Source organism: Sus scrofa, chromosome 15, assembly GCF_054392235.1.
Source record: "Sus scrofa isolate SSC_HxYL_T2T_F1_AM1 chromosome 15, Sscrofa_HxYL_maternal_Yorkshire_Landrace_v2.0, whole genome shotgun sequence".
Taxonomy (NCBI): Eukaryota; Metazoa; Chordata; class Mammalia; order Artiodactyla; family Suidae; genus Sus; species Sus scrofa.
Window position 1 is genome coordinate 61,842,650 of NC_139397.1, and position 14,728 is coordinate 61,857,377.

At 46.8% G+C, this 14,728-nt stretch overlaps 1 protein-coding gene across 4 annotated transcripts in view; it reads right to left on the reverse strand.

Moving 5' to 3' along the window:
* The window catches only part of PLEKHA2 (pleckstrin homology domain containing A2), an 87,338-nt gene that overhangs the window by 59,443 nt on the left and 13,167 nt on the right, over positions 1-14,728 (reverse strand). Inside the window, exons 1-2 of one of the 4 annotated variants that reach the window (XM_085001079.1) lie at positions 11,371-11,565; positions 10,992-11,085 (exon numbers count right to left, since the gene is read on the reverse strand). The exons of 1 other annotated variant lie outside the window; for it this stretch is intronic. The gene's annotated coding sequence lies outside the window, so the exon portion shown is untranslated. Of the gene's footprint in view, positions 1-10,991; positions 11,104-11,370; positions 11,566-14,728 lie in introns of those variants that run through there. 2 more of the 4 variants (XM_021075122.2, XM_085001078.1) reach the window with 2 other exon arrangements.

The window sequence follows — 14,728 nt, forward strand, 5'->3', positions numbered from 1 at the left end:
GGACAGCATGCCGAGAGTTCTCGCTGAGCCAGACCACCACAGCCCTCTCTCTCAGGCCAGCCTTCTCCACCTTTGCTTTAAGACCATGAGAAGATGAGCCAGCAAGGAGTTTCTCTGCTTTCACAACACATGGATGACAAAGAGCACAGACTACACGTGTAGGAAGGGACCTGGGTCCACCCCACTCGGCACCCTATCTTTCCAGAGCATGCCAACCTCCTTAGTGTTTTCCATTTTTAGTGCAAAAATCACAAGATAACAATGCTGGAATTAAAAAAAAAAAAAAATCACTCCAGCCAACTGTTTTTACTTTTGCATGCTTTTTCATGCCCCTGTCCCCATAATCAGCTTTCCTAAAATTTTAAATTATATCACAAACATGTTCCATGTTGCTAGACAGTCTTTATAATCATTCTTTTTAATGGTTGCATAACGTCACTGGACTGGATTGACTATAATTTACTTAAACCATTTCTCCATGATTAGACAAATTATATCTGATTTTTCTAATGCTAAAATTCATGTTTTTATACTTTCTTTCTTTTGCACACAGAAATGGCATAAGTTCCAAAAAAATAATATGACTAAATTATAGGTTAGGATGTTTAATAATTCTTAAGACCTATTAGAAAATTGCTTTCTAAAAATATTTTATCCTCTTCTACTGCAGCCAGCAATGTATTGTTACCATTGCTACAATCTCACATACATTAAATGTTCTTATTAATTTCAACTGCTAGTTTAACTGTATGATAACCAGTGAGGCAGAACATTTTTTCATGTTTGTTTCTTGCTTCATCTTCCTTCCTAGACTTTGTTAAATGCAAATCAAAACTGCATGTGCACACAATTTCTCTCCCTCTCCCCCTACCACACACACACACACACACACACAAATACACACACATGCATGCGCCAGACAAAACCAAAACATGGCCTCACACCATTCAGTTAAGTAAGTAATAGAAAAATAAATGTATCTTTCCTAAGTAGATAAAACAACATATCTTTTCTAAAACAGAAAAGAGACGAGTTTTACATGACCTCAGTTTCTTCGGGGAATCAGTTCCTAAGTATGGTGCTGCAAATGAAAAGTATGTTAAGTATTTAATTCACGGTAAAAGTGAAATTTTTAGAAATAAAGTGAACTTGCATGGAGTTACTCCTTGATCAGCAGCAGAAAATGGATTAAATTCAACTAAACGGAGATGGCTGGCTGGCTCTTGCTTGTTGACAAGATGAAGCTCATGAGAAAAGAGTCAATGGCTGCCTCCCTTCAAATGAGATGAGGGCCCTGGGTGACATCCCTGTTCCCAATATCTCCTCTACACCCCTTCCAGCGCCTCATGTCCCATCACTGGAGGAGATTCAAGCCAAGAATAAAATCATCCCCTAGGAACAGAGGCAACTGACATCTTTATCAGTCTTATTAATACACAAGAAATAACTGGGAGCAAGACTAAAACTCTAAAAAAATAAAATATGTGCCAGTGGGAGACTGAGGCAGGAGAGGGGAAGAAAAGTGAGAAGACCTTTGCTTGGAACAATGTAACCTACTTGAAGAAACTTCTAGAATTCTTATAGACCTGGGACAGGAGTATGAACCTTTCTGGAAAGCAATTTGGCAATATATATAACAAGAGAGCTAAAAATATGCATACCCTACTTCTAGGATTCCATCTAAGTAAATAAACAAAGATGCAAATAAAGATTAAATTAAAAAGATGGAAACTGCAGTAGAATTTATAATGACAAGAAGGTGGAAATGCTCTGAATGTCCCATGACTAAGGAATAATAAATAAATGATGGGACATTCACATAGGAAATGGTACACAGTCTTTATTTTATTTTAGATTTTCTTTTTAAAAATTTTTCTTGTTAAGTATAGTTGATTTACAATGTTCTGTCAATTTCTGCCATACAGCAAAGTGACCCAGTCATACACATATATACATTATTTTTCTCATATATTTTTCCATCACCTTCTATCACAAAAGATTGGATATAGTTCCCTGTACTATACAGTAAGAGTGCACAGTCTTTAAAAAACTATGTTTTCAAGTACATTTAAATGAATCAGGGAGAAACACACCACATCATAAGTTTTTTAAGATATAATAATATTTAGAATTAGATCTAATTTGGAAAATTTGGAACTACATTTAGAATATGATCCCAGTCTTCTAAATATTATTTTTATATTTGGATAGAAAAAGATGGACATCCAGACACCAAGATTTAAGTTATTCTCTATGGGGTATGGGTGAATTTAATTTACTTCTACATATTTTCCATATTGTTCAAATTTTCTTTTTCTTTTCTTTTGTGGCCACCCCACAGCATATGGAGTTCCTGGGCCAGGGGTCAGATCCAAGCTGCAGTTGTGACCTATGCCACAACTATGGCAGCACGAGATCCTTTAACCCACTGTGCCAGGCCAGGGATGGAATTTGTGCCCTGACACAGCAGAGATGACAGCGATCCCATTGTGCCACAGCAGGAACTCCTGTCCAAATTTTCTGTGGAAGGTGTATGCTACTTTATTTAGCAGGAAGGAAAGTTTTTTAAACGCCACACACACCCCTATCCTCAGCCTATACATTTTGAAGCTGAGAATAAATTTCTCAATTTGCCAGAGTCCATAAACAAGAAAACCTTGCCTAAATTGTAGCTCTCTCAGGACTTTTCAGTGTTTCAAAGTCCTAAACCTAAGAAAGCAGTAGTCGACCCATCACAACTGCCCCAAAGCCAGGTACCAACCCAAAGAGCTTTGACACCCTCCAACCTAGTAGGGTTTCCTACTTTCTTTTGCAACATCCTCTTAGAGAGGCTTTCTTCCCCCTGCAGGTGTGGTTCCTTGCTCTCAGGTCATCATAAGAGGGGGCTCCGTCCTGGGGGTCAACTGAAGATTCCCACCCAAGATGACGCCTATCTATCCTTCTTCTTTTTGGCTTTTTAGGAGCACACCCAGGGCATATGCAAGTCCACAGGCTAGGAGTCTGATCAGAGCTACAGCCACAGGCCTACACCACAACCACAGCAATGCAGGATCCGAGCCGCATCTTTGACCTACACCACAGCTCACCGCAACGCTGGATCCTTAACCCACTGAGTGAAGCCAGGGATCGAACCCTCATCTTCATGGATACTAGTCAGATTTGTTACCACTGAGCCACAAAGGGTACTCCAATGCCTCTATCCCTCTGCTACTACAGCACCTATGACAGCAGGCCCAGTACTCTGTAGAAAGGAAGCAGGGACCCCGACAAAGACCCTCCAGTGGAATTTTCCTTCTTGAAACTTGAGAGATGGGACTGACTTTTTTTTTTTTTTTTTTTTTTTTTTAATTTCCAGCATACAGAAATTCAAGCCAGGGTTTAAACCCTCACCTTGGCAGCAACTTGAGCCACAGCAGTGACAATGCCAGATCTTAACCTGCTGAGCCACTGTGGAACTCCCAGAATTAACTACTTTTTTTTTTTTTTCTTTTTAGGGCCACACCCATGGCATATGGAAGTTCCTGGGCTAGGGGTCAAATTGGAGCTGCAGCTGCTGGCCTACGTCACAGCCACAGCAGCACCAGATCAGAGCCACATCTGCAACCTATGCCAGAGCTTTCAGCAAAACCAGATCCTTAACCTACTGATTGAGGTCAGGAATCAAACCCACATCCTCACAGAGACAACATCGGGTCCCTAACCCACTAAGCCACATAGAAACACCTTTAAAAAAAAAAAAAAACAAAAAAAACTCTAAAGCTTTCTATTTATTATTTTTTTTTCTTTTTGGCTGCACCTGTGGCATGTGGAAATTCCTGGACCAGGGATTGAGCCCATTCCACAGCAATGACCTGAGCCACAGCAGGGACAGTACTGAATCCTTAACCCACTGAACCAACGGAAAATTCCCAACATTTTAAAATTAAATGCATAGATAAATGAATGAAGACACAGATAAATATATTTTTTTAAAGAAAAGCTAAAGAAAAGGAATACAAAAATACAATACCTTTCAAAATTGCACCTCCAAAAATCAAATACCTGGGAATACACCTTATCAAGGAGGTGAAAGACTTATATGCTGAGAACTATAAAACATTAATCAAGGAAATTAAAGAGGATTCAAAGACATGGAAAGATATTCCATGCTCTTGGGCTAGAAAAATTAATATTGTAAAAATGGCCATACTACCCAAAGCAATCTATAGATTCAATGCAATTCCTATCAAATTACCCAGGACATTTTTCACAGAACTAGAACAAACAATCCAAAAATTTATATGGAACCACAAAAGACCCATAATTGCCAAAGCAATCCTGAGGAACAAAAACCAGGCAGGAGGCATAACTCTCTCAGACTTCAAAAAATATTACAGAGCCACAGTCATCAAGACAGTGTGGTACTGGTACCAAAACAGACAGACAGACCAATGGAACAGAATAGAGCACTCAGAAATAAACCCTGACACCTACGGTCAATTAATCTTTGACAAAGGAGGCAAGAATATAAAATGGGGAAAAGACAGTCTTTTCATCAAGTATTGCTGGGAAACCTGGACAGCTGCATGTAAATCAATGAAACTAGAACACACCCTCACACCATGCACAAAAATAAACTCAAAATGGCTTAAAGACTTAAATATAAGACAAGACACTATCAAACTCCTGGAAGAGAACATAGGCAAAACGTTCTCTGGCATCAACTTTACAAATGTTTTCTCACGTCAGTCACCCAAAGCAGCAGAAATAAAAGCAAAAATAAACCAATGGGACCTTGTCAAACTGACAAGCTTTTGCACAGCAAAGGAAACCAAAAAGAAAACAAAAAGACAACTTACAGAATAGGAGAAAATAATTTCAAATGATGCAACTGACAAGGGCTTAATCTCTAAAATGTAGAAACAACTTATACAATTCAACAGCAAAAAAGCCAACAACCCAATGGAAAAATGGGCAAAAAACTTGAATAGACATTTTTCCAAAGATACACAGATGGCAAACAAGCACATGAAAAAATACTCAACATCCTTGATTATTAGAGAAATGCAAATCAAAACTACCATGAGATACCACCTCACACCAGTCAGAATGGCCATCACTAATAAGTCCACAAATACCAAGTGCTGGAGGGGTGTGGAGAAAAGGGAACCCTCCTGCACTGTTGGTGGGAATGTAAGTTGGTACAACCACTATGGAGAACATTATGGAGGTACCTTAGAAATCTATACACAGAACCACCATATGACCCAGCAATCCCACTCTTGGGCATATACCCAGGCAACTTTCCTTAAAAAAGACACATGTACCCACATGTTCTTTGCAGCACTATTCACAATAGCCAAGACATGGAAATAACCTAAATGTCCATTGACAGATGAATGGATTAAGAAGATATGTGACATATACATAATTGAATACTTCGCTGCCATAAAAAAGAATGAAACAATGCCATTTGCAGCAACATGGATGGAACTGGAGATTCTCATACTGAGTGAAGTAAGTCAGAAAGAGAAAGTCAAATACCATATGATATCACTTATATCTGGAATCTAATACACGGCACAAATGAACCTTTCCACAGAAAAGAAAATCTCGGACTTGGAGAATAGACTTGTAATTGCCAAGAGGGAGGAGGAGGGAGCAGGATGGATTAGGAACTTGGGGTTAATAGATGCAAACTATTGCCTTTGGAATGGATAAGCTATGAGATCCTGCTGTGTAGCACTGGGAACTATGTCTAGTCACTAGCAATGGGGTACAATCACGTGAGAAAAAAGAATCTATACATGTATGTGTGACTGGGTCACCATGCTGTGCAGTAGAAAATTGACAGAACACTGTAAACCAGCTATAATGAAAAATGATCTTATTTTTAAGATCTCTAATGTGGCTTGAAGAGACAGGAAAAAATAGAGTGAAATAAGGGAGATTCATCTACCTGATGGTGCTGATACTTTAAAGGTAAATAAAATGAGAGAAACTGAAAATAGGGATAAAGCTTACATGATATTGGCCCCGGGATGAAATAACCCACTATAACCTCCAACAGCTGAGAAGCAAAAAAAAATTAATTCATTTGTAAATCTGGAGATTTTTCTTTCACATTACTTGGTGTTGGCAGGAGAGGGAATTTCAGGGATTTTGCTCCAGAAAAAGAGTCAGGAATACAGCAGGGCATGCAAGGAATAACATCTGCTGCCTTGTCACCCTCAAGGGTAGAAGCTGGGGCAGTGGCATCGGTGGTGAGCGAGAGGGATACCAACAGGAAATTGCTAAATTTCTACAGGAGAAAGTTAATCGGGAAATGACATCAGAGGTCTCAGCGAGGACTGTAATAAGCAGACAGGAACTGGGGTGTGGAGATTAGAAAACGCATGGGCCACGTGAACGGAGAGTTCACCTCTGTTTCAATCTCCAGCCTCGGTGAGGGTGCCCTGCGGAGCCTCAGCCCTGCTCAGGGCCCGGGAAAAACACAACAGCAACAAAACACAAGCACAGCTATTTCAGAACTCAGCCCAGAGACTGGACCAAAGGTTATAACTTCAAAAATGTGGGGACATCTACTTCCTACTGTTATAACAGCATTGCATTTTGAAGCTGTCAAAAGAGCACATTCCAAAGAGTCTAAGGCCGGAGAGAGAAGGGAATGTACTGAGAACACGGTCCCAGAGGAAGTGCCCCTGAGATGCAGCAGCGATGAAGTCAGCCAGAAGGCGGGGAGGATGGGAAAAGGTGCCCAATCCCCCACCTTCCACCCCCACCCGAGAATGCTGAATGGAGGGCAAAAGACACTCAAGGAATTTTTAAGGGAAAAAAAAAAAAAAATACTGAGAACCAGGCAGAAACAACTGACTATGGATACCACTGCAACAAAGATGCCAAAAACAACAAAATAGTTGAAACGCTCATGACCTCTCTTAACAGCGGCCTCATCTCTGTTCAGAGAAACTGTGGTTATTGGAGCTGGTAGGAAACAAAGGCCTGCCCTGGGCTCCTCAGACCACCTCTCCCAGGGAGCTCCCCAGCACAGGGAGCCATCATGGAGGGAGGGGGGTATAAATAGCCTATAAAGACAGAGATCTCCAACTTTCAGAATGTGAAAATCCCCCCAGTTAGAAGACTCCCTGATTCGGTTTCACTGGAGGGCCTTTTAACAGCAGCCAAACAGGAGCCCCAGAGCCAAGACCTTCACTTCCAACTTGACCTTCTCACCCACTAAAACGTGGGCAGGAGGAAAATGCAAAGAAAGCATCCTTATTTCTTCTACGGGACTAGCCTTCTGCAAAGCCCTGGAAGGACGCAGACATGGCTTAAACCAGTTGGGAGGCAGGTGCCCGGGTCTCTGGATTAGGGGAAGGAGGAGGGGCTGGGTGTGGCTCAGAGGATGCGCCAGTGACAGCGATCAGTTTGGGTGCCTCTTGCAAGAACATTTAAAAGGGTGTGCTTGCTGATCTCAATAACCCAGCTAGGTGCTAGAGTGAAGTGAAGGAGCACGGGTTGTAGAGTCCAACAGGGGCTGTAGAGGCCAAGAGACTCTACTACACTCTTCTGGGCCTCTTCCCTCATTTGAAAAATGGAGAGAGAATCACCACACCTACTTCAAAGGCTGCTGGTGCAGATTAAATGAATGATGTCTAAAAAGTGCTTCACAGGAGGACTGGTAGGAGACTAAGAGCTGGGTAAATACTATTAAGGAGTGTGTGTGTGTGTGTGTGTGTGTGTGTGTGTGTGTGTGTGTGTACCTGAAGTGCCTAAAAAGTAGTACACGACTCCCATTGGTATCACAAAGCTGCTGCAGGCCCTCTCCACCCCTCCAATACCAATAAGCAAATCGCAATGGCAAAGCAGTGACACCAGGATCTGTTACAAGGGAAGGCAGAGGCTGCCCTTACTCTTCCATCTAGTCCAAAAACCATCCTATTTCTCATCTCTAAAACTCTCCAAGAGATTAACAAAAAGTCCAAAAGATCCACAGCCTCCACCTTCTCCAGGCCACCCTGAAAATGATCAGAAGCAGGCAGGCAATAGGGTTCCAGGTAAAGGACTCTGAAGGTGCTTCCAGCTCCTCCCAGGGGAGAATCAGAGCTGATCTGCAAGTGGATGGATGGTCAAACGTGAGCCTTAGAGGATGGGACTGCGGGGCCCTAGCCTTTAACTGCAGTGTTTCTAGAGGAGAAGGGGACCTCGATTCCCACCCTCTATCTCAGCTGGCCTGCCCTTAAAGGCAGAAAGGCACACCAGAGGCCCCGAAGCTGAAAGCCTCTTGCCTTAGTGGGTGGGTCCTCCCCAGGGAGAGAGCCCAATTCAGCCTTTAGTGCTCTGCAAGTCACTTCAGTCACTGGGGATCAGGCCAATGAAAGGGCTTCTAGAAGAAAGAGAAGTTATAAAGCCCAAAAGGTTGGATGGGTTTAACAGCAGGGACCAGGAAGGGGAGAGCAGGGCAACCCAGGATTCAGAGTCAAGGTCAGTGGAGTCTTCCAATTCTTGCCTCATTGCACCAACCACAGGCTGGCTCAGAATGGGAAGGAAGAGACCCCATCCCTCCCATCTCTCTGCAGCCCGTCTCCTTGTTCTGACTAGTTCCCAGGCTCAAGGATGAACTTATTACATTGGGCAGAGCTAGGATTCTTCTCATGCCATAGGCTGTCATAGTATAATATTTGCTCTGCTTTCTTCCTCCCCTAACAGATTGGCTCATCGGAGTCCTCTCCAGCCCAGGAAGACAATGGAAAACTGAAAGTAAGGCAGCCCCAACCACTGCCAGTCCCAGCACCCAGATCATCTTTTCCAAGCTCCAGGACTACCTTGGCTGGAATAAGTAGTGCCGCCACCGTAGCTTCAGTGAATCAGAAGAGCTATTTACTGCACTGTGGCTACAGCAAGATCGAATTTGAGGCCTTCCAGCCTTACAACAAGGCATCACCCATCTGTCCACCTGCCCCATGAAGAAGACAGGAGATCAAAGAAGTGCCAGCTGGGTGCATAGCAGGGAACCATGGCCCTGCTGCTCCTGGCTTCCTAGTGTTCCAGCACTTTCAGCAAATGCCACACATGCCAGCAGGAGGGCTGCTCAGAGGTCCTTGGTGGACAGGACTGATGCTGCTCCCCTTCCCACTTCCGCAGAATCTCTCCTTAAGGAGGCACCAACCAAAACCTGCATGTCCTCAGGGTTTATTTTAACCTCTAGGAAAATATCACACTCAATACAGTTCAGCTCACTCTGAGTACACAATGGGTTCTGCAGGCCCTACTTCCTTATACAGAAGAGAGAAGAAAGCACCAGTGAGAAGGGAGAGGAAGGGTTGCCAACTTTCCACAGAAGGGCAGGTGGTTTTCCAGTCTATAGCTAGGTGATGGCCTATGGGACATGAGCAAGGCACCCACTGCTAGGAGTGACACTGACACTTTGTAAAAAGTAGGGGTTACAAAGAAGGCAAAGGATACTCAGGTCCAAAGGCAACATCCAAGGTAAATCCTGATGAATCAGCTTGAACCAGCCTGAGCCACTGCCGCACTGCTCTTTTCTCTTACCTTTGGACAGGGGCAGACAATTTCTGTGCTTGTGGTCACTCACTTATTCTTTCAACAAACAATTACTTAGCACCTAAGTAGACGCCATACACCAAGCTGGCCACAGAGTCTTGACTAGAAGCTATGGCAAAAGTCTCCTACGTTCAACTGGCACGCAATAGAAGGCTGATATCTGAATCGATGAGGGAGGGTGTTTTTAAAAGCCTCCTTTTGAGAGTTCCCATCATGGCTCAGCAGAAACTAATCTAATATCCATGAGGATGCAGGTTCAATTCCTGGCCTTGCTCACTGGGTTAAGGATCTGGCATTGCTGTAGCTGTGGTGTAGGTCGAAGAGGAGGCTCAGATCCTGGGTTGCTGTGGCTGTGGCGTAAGGCCGGCAGCTACAGCTCTGATTCAACCCCTAGCCTGGAAACCTCCATGTGCCGTGGGTGCGGCCCTAAAAAGACAAAACAAACAAAAAAGCCTCCTTTAGTTTCACAAAGCCTGCTGGATCTCTATTTTAGTAATCTGCATTGAGTTCTAGGTTGTAGATGTGCAGCCTAGCCTGTGTCCTCCATTAGACTGTAAGCTACCTGAAGAGACAGGCTTCCTTTTGTTCATCACTGCCTTTCTTGCCTTAATTACCCAATAAATGTCCATTGAACGCAACTGAAATAGAAAACAACATCAAGATCTTTGGCTTTACTGTTTCTGAAGACTCTGCCACCAAAGAAAAATGATAAAGCTCCAGAAAAGAGGAAAAAGGGGCGCGACTTAAATATATTAAGAACAACGGAAAAAAATTAAAGCAAACAAATAAGAGCAACAGGGGTACAGTTTTGGAACTTCAGCCCAAGTGCAACCACGGCTCAGCGGGCTGAAGTGCCTCCGGGAGCCCACAGCTGGCGACCCGGCAGAATGCTTGTCCCCTCCCCCTCCCCTGCTGTTAACTCGCGTCTGAAAAACCCCATTTGGAGTCCTAAAGAAAGACTGGAGGAGGGGGTGGGAGAAGGAGTCAGAAGGGGAAGATTCACCAAGTAGGAAGGAAACCTTAAAGCGGGAGGCTGGGGGAAGGGGGGGGGGCGGTGTGCAGGGCTGGCCTGACGAGGGAGATGAGTACGCTCCGAGCTAGGTGGCCCCGCCGCACCTCCTCTCTGGACGTGTCTGCACACTTGCTTTCCTACAGTCTTCAAAACTGGAGCAGAAGAGGGAAGCTTGTAAGGTGAGGAAGAACTTAGGGAGACGTACAGACAGCTCCCCTCGAAGTGCTTTCCCAACCTGGCACCGAACCTGCATTTGAGGACCGTTTCCTTCAAGTCTCCCCAGAGTCCGGAGTTCCAGAAGCCGGAGGGCCCTGCTGCACCCAAAGGGAAAGGAGGGATCTCCCCCGGGAGCCTTCTAGGCCTGCCATGTAATAAGGTTGATAGGGGAAGAGAAAGAGGAGTTTCCACAGCCCAATCCGTGCCCCAAGGGACTTGCCTGGGCGTCCTTTGCTTGCCTTCCCTACCCGCAGCCCGGGCAGTCGTTGCGGGGCCGGTGCCCCAGCGTCAGAGCCCGCAGAGAAGTTTCGCCGCTGCAAACGTGAGAAAACGCAGCTCAGCAGCACACCCGCCCGGACCCGGCCCGCGGCCCCACCCCCGCAGCCCGACCCCTGGCGGCCGCGACCTTGGCCACCCCGCGCGCTCCCGAGGGCCGGAGGAGGGGCTGCGCCCCCGGCTTCCCTGGGGCCCCTGGGGGCCGCCGCGACCTCCCCGGAACCATCAGCCCGCAGGCAGGAGCCCCCGCCCGGTCCCTCGCCGGCCCCCGCGCGCCTCTCTGCGCCGCTCGGTTCCTGGGGCCGCGCGAGAGCCCCACTTACCCCGCCGCGCAGGGCCGGGGCTCGGGCCGGGTGCGTGGGTTACATCGGGCTGGGAGGCGCCTCTCCGGCCCGGCGGGCTGTCGCTCTCGGGGATTTTTGTCGCCACGAAACTCTAGGGGCCTCTCGCTCCTCTCGCTCTTCTCCCCCCCCAACCCCCACACCCTCCTTCTCTCTTGTCTCTCGGCTCTTTTTTCCGGGTTAATTACGTTTCGCATTAAAGGAAAACCCAGCCCCGGATGTGAGTACAATGCTCCGCCGAGCCCGCCGGGGGAAGAGAAGGGTGCCGGGGCGCCGCAGGCTGGGAGGGGGCGCGGCCCGGCGCGCAAGCTGCGCGGACCCGGCGGGGGCGCGGCGCCCGGAGGCGGCCCCCGAGGCTACCGGCCTGGACCACCTCGCCCGCGCCGGCGGCCCGGCAGGTGGGACGCGGCCGCAGGGTGGGAGGCCCTATTCTCCGACGCCGGCCTCGGGCAGCAGGTGTCCGAGCGGGAAAGGGGCTCCGGGATGAGGGCATCTTAGAAGGAGGGAGCGCAGACTCTCTCTTTACCCCATTCTTTTTCCCAAAGCCACCAGCGGCTTCACTTGGGCTTCCCGAGGACCCAGAGCCCTTAGCCATGAGGGGCCGCGGGGTTAAGTCTAGGGTTAGGATAGATTGAAGCACCGCTGATTCTCCTGGGTTGTCATGAATGCATCCCGGGAGCCCCGTGGGGTGGTACGTTCTAACGGGTGCGTAGGGACTTTTTCAGAGCGTGGCTCAAAGACGCCCTTCCAGCCCTCAGAGCGGGAGGGTGCTCTGGGGAAAAATGGGAACAGACAAACAGGTATTAAGTAATATTGCTAAGAGGAACCTAAGAGAACCACTGGGTGCCAGTGCATCCTCTGCGTTATCTCATTCGATCCACGCGGCAACCCTGTGGGTATCCATCCTCTTCACGATGAGGAAACCGAGACTCTGAGACGTTAAGTAATTTGCCCTGGGTACCCACAGTTAATCAATGGCTGGTCAGTCAGGTTCTGAGGCCGGCCTCTCAGGTGAGGAGATAGGTATTTATTTAAATATACATTAAGTCGGGCACTTAAAGCCCGAAACTCAGAACCGTGGTGGATTCACCCTAGGATGGAGGACGCAGCGCTGCGATTTCTGGGGATTCTGATGCAAACGCAGCTGGTAAGGCCTGAGTCCGAGTTACTGGGCTTTGACAGAGGGGAGGGCTGAAGAAGACCCTCGAAGCTCAAAGTCTGGTTAAGCGGAATTGCCAGAAAGGCTGGTCCACATCCCAGTGTTGTAGGGGAAAGGCAGACTGTTCAGTCGTCCCCGGGACCTGAGGCAACAAGGCCTGAAGGAAGGGGGTGGGGGGCAGCCAGATCTGCCAGGAGGGAGGCAGGACCACACGCGCAGCACACACCCCGAAAGCACCAGTGATGAAACCACACTCGTTTCCTCTTCCATTTTGATTGCCAAAGCAAAAAAGAAAACGAGCCGCCTGCTCTCTCAGGTGTGAAAAAAGACTGTTGGCTTCAGAACATTTTGCTTTGAATGAGGAAGGAAAGGGGAACACAAGAAAAAAAAAATTCCTTTGAAACAAATATATCAATGTCATTTTTTTTCTTTCTGCTCTTGAAGATTTCTGCCACTCAGGTAAATTTCAGGCAGAGCATGTACTCTGGAACCAGAGGGCCTGGGTTTAAATCCCAGCTCTGGCGCCTATTAGTTCTGATCCCAGGGCAAGTGACAGTGTTTCAGTGCCTCTCTTTCCACATCTAGTTGGAGGAATAGTCAATGGGTCAACATTTGTAAAGTGTTTGGACAACTGCGGATCATGAAGTAGGTGCTAGGTGAATGTTTTTTAATGTAAACATTGGATTATGGTTTTCAGCATGAAAAGGAACAAAACTCCATTCAGCTCCCAGCAAATCCAACTAGAACTGAAGGTTTCCAGGGTGAGCAAAGAGGTAATAGTCTCAGATAACATGGTATGGTTCATATTTAAAACCCATAAAACTCTACTCTCCGCTCCACCCCTGTGGGGTGCCTGCCTGAGTCACTCAATCTCAGAGCCACAAATATTTTCTGAGCACTACTGTATTGGATGCCTGGGAGGCAAAAAGGAGCCAACAGCCTTGGGTCTCCTGGAGAGGATACAACTGTTCTTAGGAGGTCCAGGCAGCCCTGTGTTCCTCTTGAAAGTGTCGTAGAAATGGCACAGAGTAAGTACCATCAGCCTTTAGAGGAAGTATATGTGTGTGTGTGTGTGTGTGTGTGTGTCTGTGGGTCCGGGGGCGGGGGAAGAGCGGTGTCCTGGAGAAGGAGGTGGATTTTTTTTTTTTTTTTTTTTTTTTTTGGCCACCCCAAAGCATATGGAGCTCCCAGGCCAGAGATCACACTTGAGCCACAGTTGCTACTAAGCTGCAGCTGCAGCAACGCCAAATCCTTAACCTACTGTGCTGAGCTTGGGATTGAACCTTCATCCCAGCACTCCAGAGATGCCTGGGATCCCATTGCACCACAGCGGGAACTCCAAGGAGGTGGATTTTGAAATGGGCACTGAGTTCATTGACTCCAGTGAAGGGGGGAAGGGCAAGAGCCTGTGGGGCTGGGGGAGGGTCATCAGAGCACTTACCGGCAATGCTCATAGTTCCCTGGGAGGCCCTTTACTGCCATATTTGCCCCTGGCCAGTCTCTGGCCCAGGTAGCCTACAATTTTTGCCTGGACTCTATTCCCTCATCCCTATACTTCCAGGTCTTCATCAGGACCACCACCCTCCCCTCCCGTAGTAGCACCAGGGTGTCAACTGAGTCTGAGCCCCACCATGGTCCTTTTGCCTTCTCTTAACTGACACATTTTGCAATTATTTCCATTGCCTGGTTATGTCCCCCACCCCCTTTTTTAATGCAGTAAACAGCCCTGAGTTCTGAAAATGTGACTCTGCCTGTGGGGAAGAGAATGTCAAAAAGGGCCTTTCACAGCAGCTATTTCGGTCCCCTGTTGTGTCAATGCAAGATGAGACTCATCAGTTTGCTCAAGGTTTTGCAGCTGGTTAGTTAATGGCAGAGATGTTTCTAGAACCCAGGGTTGATTACCTTCAAAATCTTCTAGTATTGCTACAGGAGTCTTTCCATGAAGATGGAGACTACTGGTCTAAAACCTAAGAATTTAACAGAGAGCCTTCTCCTCTAGCCATTTATTTATGAATTTTCTATTCATTTTCATTGTTCATGGCTGGGAAACTGGGTAACCACCTTACATGGTGAGCCAGTGCCCCCTCTGGGGAACTGCATTGTTCTCTGTCCTTAGAGATACCCATTATATAAGGTACCAGCCTGCAGCTGGGGCCACTTCATTCCATTGCAGAAAATGGT